The following is an 11,703-nucleotide window of genomic DNA, read 5'->3' as shown; positions in this document are numbered from 1 at the left end:
TTAAGTTCTGAGAAAGCTGCTTTTTCTCTCTCCCTCGCTCCCTGTCTCTCTCTGTCTTTCTCTCCCTGCTGAGCACATCATACAACTTATGCTGAAGTTCAATCACATATTTAAGATTTGATTTGTTCTTTGGTTCCCAGACAAGACAAAGCTGAAGAAGTTCATCACCACCAAACCAATATTACAAGAAGTGTTAAAGGGACTTCTTTAAGAAGAAGAGCCCTGGCTGGGTAGCTCAGCTGGTCAGAGCATCATCCCGATATGCCAAGGTTGCAGGTTGGATCTCTGGTCAGGGCACATACAAGAAGCAACCACAGATAGGTGGAAACAACAAATCTCTCTCTCTCTCTCTCTCTCTCTCTCTCTCTCTCTCTCTCTCTCTCTCCCTCTCTCTCTAAATCAATAGAAAAGAAGAATTAAAAAATACAAATAAGAAAATATTACAAAGAAAAAAATTCTCACTCCCAAAGGCAAACATATAATAGTGGATCAACTAACACTGAAACTAAAAAAAAGGCTAAAAGGCAAAAATAGAAGGATCATGTACAATTATAAATTAAGGGCTACACATACACACACATACATGAAAGTAGTAAAAAATAATGACAAAAACATAAACATGAAGGGTTGAGTAAAAATGGTAGTAATTTTAGAATGTGTTCAAACTTAAGCAACTATCAACTTGACATAGACGGCTGTAAACATAGCTTGGCATATATGAAGCACCTGGAAACCACAAACCAAAAATCTACAAGAGATGGAAGAAATAAAGAGGAAGGAATCTAAACACAACACTACAGAAAGTCATCAACATACAAGAGAGCAAGCGAAGAAGAAAAGAGCAGAGAAAAACGACAAAAACACCCAGAAAACAATAAAATGGCAATAACTACATAACTATCAGTAATTATTTTAAATGCAAGTGGATTAAGTGTTACAATCAAAAGACGAATGGATAAAGAAGCGGATATATATACACACAATCGAATATTACTCAGCTATAAGAAGAATGAAATATCTCCATTTGTAACAAGGATGGACCTAGAAAGTATTATGCTAAGTGAAATTAGTCAGAGAAAGCATCGACCTATGAACCAGGAGGTCATGGTTTGAATCTCCGTCAAGTCGCGTGTCCAGATTGCAGGCTCAATCCCCAGTGTGGGGTGTACAGGAGGTAGCCAATCAATGATTCTCCCTCATCATCGCTATTTCTATCACTCTCTCCCTCTCCCTTCTTCTCTGAAATCAATTAAAATATTTTAAAAAATAAAGACATAAGAAAAGATTGGTAGTTACAATATAGTCAGAGGGATGTAAAGTATAGCTTAGGGAATATAGTCAATAATACTGTAATAAGGCGGGTGCAAGACTTATTGGGGGAACACTTTGCAAACTATATAATTGTCTAACCACGATGCTGTACACCTGAAACTAATATCATATTGAATGTCCACTATACTTGAAAAATAAAAATAAAATTTTTAAAGACTTGTTCTTTGGAATGTCAATGGACTGTGTGTAATAGACAAGAGTTTTTAATGTCTTGAAAGATTGAGTCAGGACTAGGCTCTGATAAAGTCAATGACTTCCACTGCAGTAGACAATACTCCTTTCAGTATTTCCAGCACAGACCCATTCCTGTCGATGCTGAGAGCAACGAGTCACAACAATGAATGGAGCATCTTCAGCAAGCAGCCCAAGCAGGAATGATTCTGAGCTTCTGCAGTACTCCATCTGTGCCGGAGAATCAAAACGTTCTGTCCACATAAAGTTTCTCTTGACAAAGATTATATATATATATATATATATATATATATATATATATATATATATATATATATATATATTCTTATTGATTTTAGAGAGGACGGGAGAGGAAACAAGAGATAGAAACATCAATAATGAGGGAGTGTCCTTGATTGGTTGTCTCCTGGACCGAGCTGGCAACCTGGGCATGTGCCCTTGACTGGAATCAAACCCAGAACCCTTCAGTCCACAGGCCAACACTCTAGCCACTGAGCCAAACTGGCTATGGTGACAAAGACATTTTTTCACCATTTGGAAGTGGCTTGTCAAGTTTCCAAAAGGGGATTCAGAAAAAAAGGAATACTTATTCAATGGCACTAGTATGCAAATAAAGAATGATAATGAAGAGCTGGTTATAATGAGAGGCATCACCTGTTTCATCCAGTTCTTTGCCTGTTGAAGGAAAGTGGCTTAGCAGCCAGTTTAAGGACCTGTTTCCAGACATTAGAAGAGAGACCAGTGATACTAAAGGGGTTAGTGTCTTTTGAAATGGACACATCTTCAGTTTTCTTCCTTTGCTCCAAGCCATAAATCAATTCAAATATTTACAAGGTACACGGATTCATTAAGTTTCCTATAATGTGTGTCCTTTTTTGCTTGACAAAAAAACAAACAAACAAAAATGCCATATTTTAAGTTTTCTCCAATACATGTTGGACAAGTCCAATTATGTTAAAGTTTCAGCCTTTTAAAATCAAACCTTTTCTTATGAAATGATCTATATAAGTCCAGTAATTTCCTTAAAAATAACTTTAAATTCTAGCATATCTTAAACATACAAAAGTACAGAAAATAATATAACAAATAGCATAGGTATCCCTCATCTCTGAAGTTTAACAAATCCTATATAATAAAAGGGTAATATGCAAATTGACCCTAACAGCAGAACGACTGGGAATGACTGGTCACTATGACCCACTGGCCACCAGGGGGCAGATGCTCAATGCAGGAGCTTCCCCCTGGTGGTCAGTGTGCTCCCACAGGGGGAGCTCTGCTCAGCCACAAGCCAGGCTGACGGCTGCCAGTACAGCGGTGGTGGTGGTGGGAGCCTTTCCCAGCTCCTCAGCAGCGCTAAGGATGTCCGACTGCAGCTTAGGCCTGCTCCCCGCTGGCAAGTGGACATCCACCGAGGGCTCCCGGGCTGCCAGAAGGATGTCTGACTGCCAGCTTAGGCCCAATCCCTCGGGCAGCGGGCCTCAGCCAGCAGGTGGTCATCCCCTGAGGGGGCACAGACTGCGAGAGGGCACAGGCCAGGCTGAGTGAACCCCCTGAGTGCACAAATTTTTTGCACTGGGCCTCTAGTTTTAAATATTTTGCAACATTTAACTTAGATCTCTTTCCTTTTAAAGAAATGAAACAAATAACAGCAACATTACAGCTCCAATTTGTTCTCCATCTGTGCTCAGACGTAACTAATAAGATAACTTTGGTATATTTGTGTTTATATTAGAAAAGTATGTACCTGTGAAAAAATATATTATTTTACATTTTAGAAATTTATATGAAGTCTCATATTTTACATATTTATTTGAAACTGTATTTTATAATGTTTCTGAGATGCTATAAATACTCATTTGTACTAATAAACTATATATATGCTATTTGTTATATTATTTTCTGTACTTTTGTATGTGTAAAATATGCTAGAATTTAAAGTTATTTTTAAGGAAACTATTTATATATATATATTGAGAGAGAGAGAGAGAATTGTGCTGAGTGAAATACAAATACTATATAATTTCACTTATATATAGAACCTAAAAAAACAAAATAAATGAACAAGCAGAACAGAAGGAGACTCATAGATACAGAGAACATTTTAATGGTTGCCAGATGGGAGGGCAGTTGGGGAGATGATAGAAAAGGGTAAATGGATTAAAAAGTACAAATTGGTTGTGTACATCAACTGGAATTGAAAATTTAAAAATTATTAAAAATAAAGCATGCTGCAATAAACATTTACTTCCATGTGTGCCTGTGTACATGTCAAGAGTTCCAGTAGGGAGCTACTAAGAGTACAGTTGCTGGCTTATCAGGAAATCACATCTTCAACTTAACCAGGGGAAAAGGGAAACACTGTACTTCCTCTCCTCCCTGCACTTGTGACACTAAATGTTGAGGAGTAGGGGGTTCCACACCAACCAATTTTCCTACTCTCTGGACACCACCTGGATGTCCTACAATTCAGTTACAATACTAGCTATCTTGAGTTAGAATAGACCCCAGAGATTCCAGGTTTAGTCCCACAATGTCGTAACAGTGACTAAAGATAACTTTTCTAAGAACTTTGAGTGTGAACATGAAAAGATAAATAAGACATTGACCAGATTGGACTCCAGAGTCAAGGGAAGGTTTTTTTTTTTTTTTTTTTTTTTTTTTGTGTGTGTGTGTGTGTGTGTGTGTGTGTGTGTGTGTGTGTTTTGTTTTGTTTTTTCCTAAGAGGGCATGGTAGTCAGAATAATAGTCTCCAAAGAATTCCGGGCCCTAATCCCTGAAAATTGTGAATTATTAAACTACATGGCAAAGGACAATTAAGGTTGAAGATGGAATTAAGGTTGCTAATCAGTTGACTTTAAAATACATTATCTTGGATTATCCAGGTGGTCCCAATGTAAGGTTAAAATGGCATCACTTGTACTAAAACCCATGCTTGATACTAAACTTGGATTTAACACTTACCCTAATTGTAGTTTTGACATTTTTCAGAAATGTGTTCTTAACCAGTCTGGAATTTTCTGGTCAGCTCTGGTGACGTTATCTGTCACGAGGGCCATCTGCATTCCCCCAAAGAACAGGGAAACTGCATGATAAAATCCTTCCTGCTCTCTTGCACCAAAGCTATCCTGTACTAAAAATAATCCTTTCTTTCCTTTTGTTAATCGCTTCCTTGCCCCACCCTTCTTTTCTATAAAAACCTTAAACTTTGTACACTCCCTCAGAGTACCCTTCTAGTTGTTAGATGGGATGCTGCCTGGTTTATGAGTCACTTAATAAAGCCAATTAGATCTTCAAATGCACTCATTTGATTTTAACAGTAATCACCCGGATCCTTTAAAATGGAAAAGGGAGGCAGAAGAGAAAATCACAGGGATTTGTGACTATAAAAGAAACGTGCAGAGAGGACAGAGAGCTGTGACATTGCTTGCTTTGAAGATGGAGGCAGGGGAACATGAGCTGAGAAATGTGGGTGGCTTCCCGAGGCTGGAAAAGGCAAGGAAATAGATTCTTTCTGAGAGTTTCCAGGAAGGAATGCAGCCCTGCTAGCCCCTTGATTTTAGCCTAGTGTGACCTGTAGGACTTTTATCTACAGAACTGTTACATAATAAAGTGGCATTGTTTAAGATGCTAAGTCTGTGGAAATTTGTTACAGTAATCCTATGTAATAAAATTTAATATACAAATTGTGCCTTCGGGCAGAAGTTCGACAGACCAGGAGTTAGATGTGCGCTGACAGCCAGGGGGTGGTGGCAGCAGGCAGCTGGGGGAAGGGAGGCCCCAGCTGGCAGCTGGCAGCTGCTAGGAACCCTACTCATGCACGAATTTCCTGCACTGGGCCTCTAGTAAATAGATAACTAGTACAGAGGGGATTACCAGAATTCATTTGTATGTTGAAGGGAATGATTTCATAGAGAAGAAATTGATTATGAATGAGAGGAGAACATAATTGTAGGAGCAAACCCCTTTAAAAAGGAAATTCACAAATGGCAGATTGCTGTTGAGAGGAGCAGATAACTTTATCTAAGAGTAGGAAGGCAAAGAGTAGATCAGGAAGCAGGAAAGTGGGAAGAGCTGTCTTAGGAGGATGAGGAGCTCCACTCTGATGGGTCCTGATTAGTCAGTGAAGTGTGAAGGTAAGCTCATCAACTGACAGTGAGGTCAGGATGAGGAGGTAGTGGAGATTTAAAGGACTGTTGTGAACTAGTTATTATAAAGCACAGGAAAGCAAGCTTATTAGGATTGCACGATTGCCAAACAGTAAGAACTGCCTAGTTCAGTGATGGCAAACCTTTTGAGCTCGGCGTGTCAGCATTTTGAAAAACCCTAACTTAACTCTGGTGCCGTGTCACATATAGAAATTTCTTGATATTTGCAACCATAGTAAAACAAAGACTTATATTTTTGATATTTATTTTATATATTTAAATGCCATTTAACGAAGAAAAATCAACCAAAAAAAATGAGTTCATAGGTTTAAGTATTTTGCAACATTTAACTTAGATCTCTTTCCTTTTAAAGAAATGAAACAAATAACAGCAACATTACAGCTCCAATTTGTTCTCCATCTGTGCTCAGACATAACTAATAAGATGAATTTTATTAGTTGTCATAAGTTCGCCATCACTGGCCTAGTTGAAACTATCATCATGCATTTAAGGTAGGGTTAAGAAGCATGTTATACTGTTTGTTTTTACGATGGCAAGGCTTGAAACATTTTTTTAATTTTATTTTTCAATTAGTTTACATTCAATATTATTTGTATTAGTTTCAGGTGTACAGCATAGTGGTTAGACAGTTATAGACAATGACAGTGTTCCCCAATATTTTCAGTCCCCACCTGGCACCACACATAGTTATTACAATACAGGGTGGAGCAAACGCAGGCTTACAATTGTGACTTTGTGAAACAGAGTTTATTCTTGTATTATTATTTATCAATTATTGTATTATTTTCCATACAGACAACTGTAAACCTGCTTTTGCCCCCCCTGGTATTATTGACTACATTCCCTATGCTGTACTTTACATCCCAGACTGTTTTATAACCACCAATTTGTACTTCTTAATCCCTTCACCTTTTTCATCCAGTCTCCAACCCCTCCCCTCTGGCAACCATCAGTCTGTTCTCTGTGTCTATGTCTGTTTCAGTTTTGTTTGTTCATTTATCTTTAGGTTTCACATATAAGTGCAATAATATGATATTTTTCTTTTTCTGGCTGACTTATTTCACTTAGCATAATACCCTCTAGGTCCACCCATGTTGTATCAAATGGCAACATTTCACTCTTTTGATGGCCAAGTAATATTCCATTATATATTGTACCACAGATTTTTTATCCACTCCCCTATTGATGAACACTTGGATTGCTTCCATATCTTGGCTATTGTAATATTGCTGCAATGAACATAGGGGTGCATATATTCTTTTTTTAATGTTTTTATTTATTTTTCAGAGAGAGTGTAAGGGAGAAGGATAGGGAGATAGAAACATTGATAAGGGAGGAACATCATCGATTGGCTGCCTCCTGCACTGGGGATTGAGCCTGCAACTGAGGTACGTGCCCTTGACTGGAATCAAACCTGGGACCCTTCAGTCCACAGGCTGACGCTCTATCCACTGAGCCAAACTGGCTAGGGCAGGTGCATATATTCTCTGGAACTAGTGTTTTGGATATCTTCAGATATATACCCAGAGTGGGATGCTAAGTCACAAGACAGCTCCATTTTTTTATTTTTTGAGGCCCCTCCATACTGTTTTCCATAGTGGCTGCACCAATCGGCAACCCCACCAGCAGTGCACCAGGTTCTCTTTTCTCTCTGAAATCAATAAAATATTTTTAAAAAAGAGCGATAGATAATAAAAAGTTGGCGTGATCAATAGATCAAACATTGGTTGGAGTAGGGATATCAGAGTCAGTGTGCCGGAGGGGTAGGAGGTGATGGTTGGAAAATGGGATGTTTGTTTAAACTGAGATTTTGGAGGTGCACTGACTAGTGATGACAAAGTCAGGAGACTAACCACCAGAATGCCTAATTGAAGAGAGTAAAGAGGAAATGGTTATTGGAAGTGAGAAAGTCAAGTGTCTGAGCTTGGAGGAGATTGGATAGATTATCTTTGTATGTTATCAGGAAGAAAGGATATAAATAGAAAACAATGGGCCACAGCGAAGGTCCTCAGTAAGTCAAAGTGACTGGGAAGTGGGTTGATGACAGCAACAAGGAGGTTGCTGCTTGTGGGGGGTGGCAAGTCTGAGGGCATTAAAGCTAGTCTCTAGGAAATCCTCTCAATGATCAGATGTGTAAAATAAGCAGAGGACTCTGTTTTTATCGACACCTAGTCAAAACAGAAGTTCTTTCCTATGGAGAATATATTTAATCATGCAAAGTATAAAATTAGAGATGCCCAGTACATTATTTTCTTTTTTGATGGAAATAGTGCCAAATAGAATTTATCAGAGTTCCTGAGTATCTACAAATAGAGGATAAAGCTGAATGGGAAGTCACATATTTTGTGAATAATAAATAATAATAAAGCTAATAATAATAATGTAGGTAAAATAGTATTAGAGAAATATGTCAGAGAGTAAATTATGAATAATTTGGTTGTTTTTCCAAATTTTTATAATGCTTATAACATTTTCAACTTGTTAAAATCTATAATTTTTAAAAATTTTAAAAAATATTTATTTTCTTACCATTCTTTTTCTTAAAGAAGATTGTATAAGTGTCAGGCACCACAAAACCTAGATCTTTCCTTGACAGGCCATAAATCTGGCCAAAGATTACCAGTAGTCAAATGGAAAAGGGAAAACTCACTAGCTAAATAACACATAGTTTTACTGTGGTTAAAAAAAAAAGTATCAAAAGAGAAGTACAACTATTTTTACTATTAATGTCAGGCATTTTTCCTAGGTTTTTAATAACAGGAGTATTCTGTAATATAATGGGCCTCATTTTCAAAATAGCCTACAGAAAATACAACACATTTCATAGAGCTCTTGCTAATAGTGTCAATCCATAGGAACTTATGATTTCACTCAGTGACGACGGAAATAAGAAATAATGGTCTCTACTAATCTGGCTTCATTATGGATTAAATTTAGAGGCATCTAGAAACCTGCCAAATCGATTGATTGGATTTCCTGTTAAACATAACAGATTGAACACACATTTTATCTCTACTCCCTCAAGTAACTTCATTAAAACAAAAGTAAAGTGACAAACCAGTAATAACGAAGAGGATGGGAGATGAGAAGAAAATTTTGGAAGATGAAAGATGGACAACAGATAGACTTTAGCAGAGCAAAGTGAATTCTAACCACCCGCAGCAGACAAAGTGAATAAGAAGTAATCCTTTTTACCCTGAAGAACCCAAAAAACAAAGCCAGGAAATTGGAGGCAGCAGCAGACACATCTGAAAGAGAGCAAAGGTTGGGGGTGAAAGCAAAAGGATTCTGAAAATCAACATAAGGAAAAGTTAGGTTCAAGGAAGAATAGCAGATAAGGACATTTAAAAAATAAATATGAAGATTTTTATTAGCAGAAACAGTTAAAAGAGTTCAAAGTTCTGGGAAAGGTGTTGGGAGTGGAAAGGGTAGGTTGCTGTCTTTTGCTCTAATCCTTGCAGAAAATATTTAACCTTTAAAACTGTGTGCATGTAGTATTTTTATTTTAGAGGGTGAATTGCATAGACTCCAGGAACATTTGCATTGAAGGCAAAATGGCTATTTCACAATATCCTATTAATTATTTCAACACATACAAAGAGGCTATTTCACATCATAGCTAATCCACTGCTTGGAAAACATTAAGAAAGATTTAATGTTTAGAATACATTTCACTGTGACATATTAAGATGAATCTCTTCCTGGCTGGTATGGCTCAGTTGGTTGAGTATCTTCCCATGGACCGAAAGGTCGATGGTTTGACTCCAGACCGGGCACATACCCAGGTTGCATGTTTGATCCCCAATTGGGTATGTAAGAGGGGCAACAGATCAATGTTTCCCCCCCCCCCTCTCCCTTCCCCTTCCTCTTTCTCTCAAACAAACAAACAACAAAACATTAAAAATAGATTGAATCTCTTTGTTTTGTTATCATCATCATATTTTTGTTTATTAAGGGCAAGTGAGTCATCAAAATTAGTTATTTTAGGCTAGCTCAGAGCTTCTCAACTGGGGAAGATTTTGCCTACCTCTCCTTCGCCTGAAAAATTGGCAGTCACAACTGGGGGTGGGGGGCCGATATTGGCATCTGATAGGTAGAAGCCAAGGTTGCTGCTAAACATCCTACAATGGACAGGACAACTCCCCAAACAAAGACTTATCTAGTTCCAAATGTCAATAGTGATGTGGTTGAGAAACAAGCTCAGAGTCTCTAAGATGACTTCATCAGAATGCTATACATAAAGATTGATGATATGCAAACATTTTGCAATTTAGGACTGACTCAGCTAAATATCTTGGTGCAATGTTGGAAGCAGTTTGGCTGTGAAATATACGTTTGGGAATATTGAGAATGGTAAGGTAAAGACAAAGGTATAATAAGTAATAATAATAATATATAGTGCTTTGTACTTCAATAATCTCTTTCATCTTTGGTTCTTAGGGCACTTTATAGACGAGTAATGACTACTTTGGTACTCACATATTACCTTTTATCTAAGGATCTCAGGCACTTTCACAACACTCTCACAATGTAGGAAGTATTATTATCCCCATTTTATAGGTAAGTAAACAGAGGCACAGAAGTTAAGCAACTTACTCAAAGCCACACAAGTCAGTAAGAGCCAACCTTCCTGACGCAGAGCCTATTAATATTAAGAGAACTGGTCTAAGAGATGCAGTGACATATTTACGTGGCATCAGTATTATCCTAGTTTATTCAGCCTGTTGTTTTCAGGTTCATATTTCGTATTCAGTGCCTTATCTTTTTTTTCCTAACTCCCCTCAATCCCCAACACCTTAGAGACCCAGGACTCTGCTTGATAGCCTATTAACAAAAGGGGCTATATTTACTGAGTGCCTTCCTTGAACCAAGCACACTTAAAACACCGTGTCACTTCTGGTAACAGTTAAAAAAATATGGACTGTTATTGCTGATTTTTATCGTAAAGAAAGATGAGTTTCAGATAACTTACGTAACATGCCTGAGACCTCTCCGCCATTTGTGTGTGTATCCAGGCCGGCCCTATCCTCTCTCCACTGCATCCTGCAGCCCCTCTAAGCATATGAGAGTGAATCTGTTTAATGTCCAACCCTTCCTCTCCCCTCCCAAAACTCAGAAAACAAACGAATAAACCCGTATAGCGAGGGATTTCAGGGGGGGCACCCAGGTCGGTACCAGCTAGGCTCAGCCTTTTAAACCCATTCCCAAGGAAGGCCTTTAATTTTCTAAGAATTTTTCCGGAGCTCCCTCTGGGTTACCCATGTGTTCACCCCAACAGCCAAACCCGAGACCAGAACTGTGTGAGCTTCTCCCTGAGGAATAAATAGCAGGTGAATCACTGTCTTCTGCCCTCATTCCTGTCACAGGCACACACTCACTGCCCACCCACCATGCGTCACCTGGGCAAAATAGGAATACTAAGTAGGAAGAAAGATCGATGTTAGGTAAGAGTGTGACTCAAGGCTCGCCTACTCTTCACAGAATGGTGGCCCGGCATTTGTACCCCGCGCCCCGTGGTGCGCCCTGGCATCGCTACTTAGATACCGTGTCAGCAGCAGCCCACCCAGCCCGGTGCAGAAATCTTAGGCGACCTGCACCCGAGGATGAGTTACCCTAGGGCCTAGGGCGCATGAAGGATAGAAAAACAGAGGCAATCACCGCCCCAGCTCCTATCAAATGAGCATCAGCGCAGCTTTAGTACGTTGACAGGGAGCTTTCGCTGCTAAATTCACCATGTGCAAAGAGGAGGTGTAGAGGCAGGCTTAAGAAGAAAACTCGAACTGGGATTGAGACAGCCGGTGCGACACACTGTCGAAATGTTTCTAATTTTTCTCTCGTAAACCTAAGGTCACAGTCAACTTTTGCTAAGTCGCTGTCCATTTAAGCCCCTGCCTTTCGGTAACTTTTTCACCAGAAGGGCGAAACTTTTCATAGAGGGGGGGTGCTGGGTTTGTTTCCGTTCTTTCTGTGCTGCCCCTGCCCTCCTAGTGCCTCTGAAAGGGGCAGCGAGAGG

Source organism: Myotis daubentonii, chromosome 2, assembly GCF_963259705.1.
Source record: "Myotis daubentonii chromosome 2, mMyoDau2.1, whole genome shotgun sequence".
Classification (NCBI taxonomy): Eukaryota; Metazoa; Chordata; class Mammalia; order Chiroptera; family Vespertilionidae; genus Myotis; species Myotis daubentonii.
The sequence above is the reverse complement of the archived record's forward strand: the minus strand, read 5'-3'. Positions refer to the sequence as shown.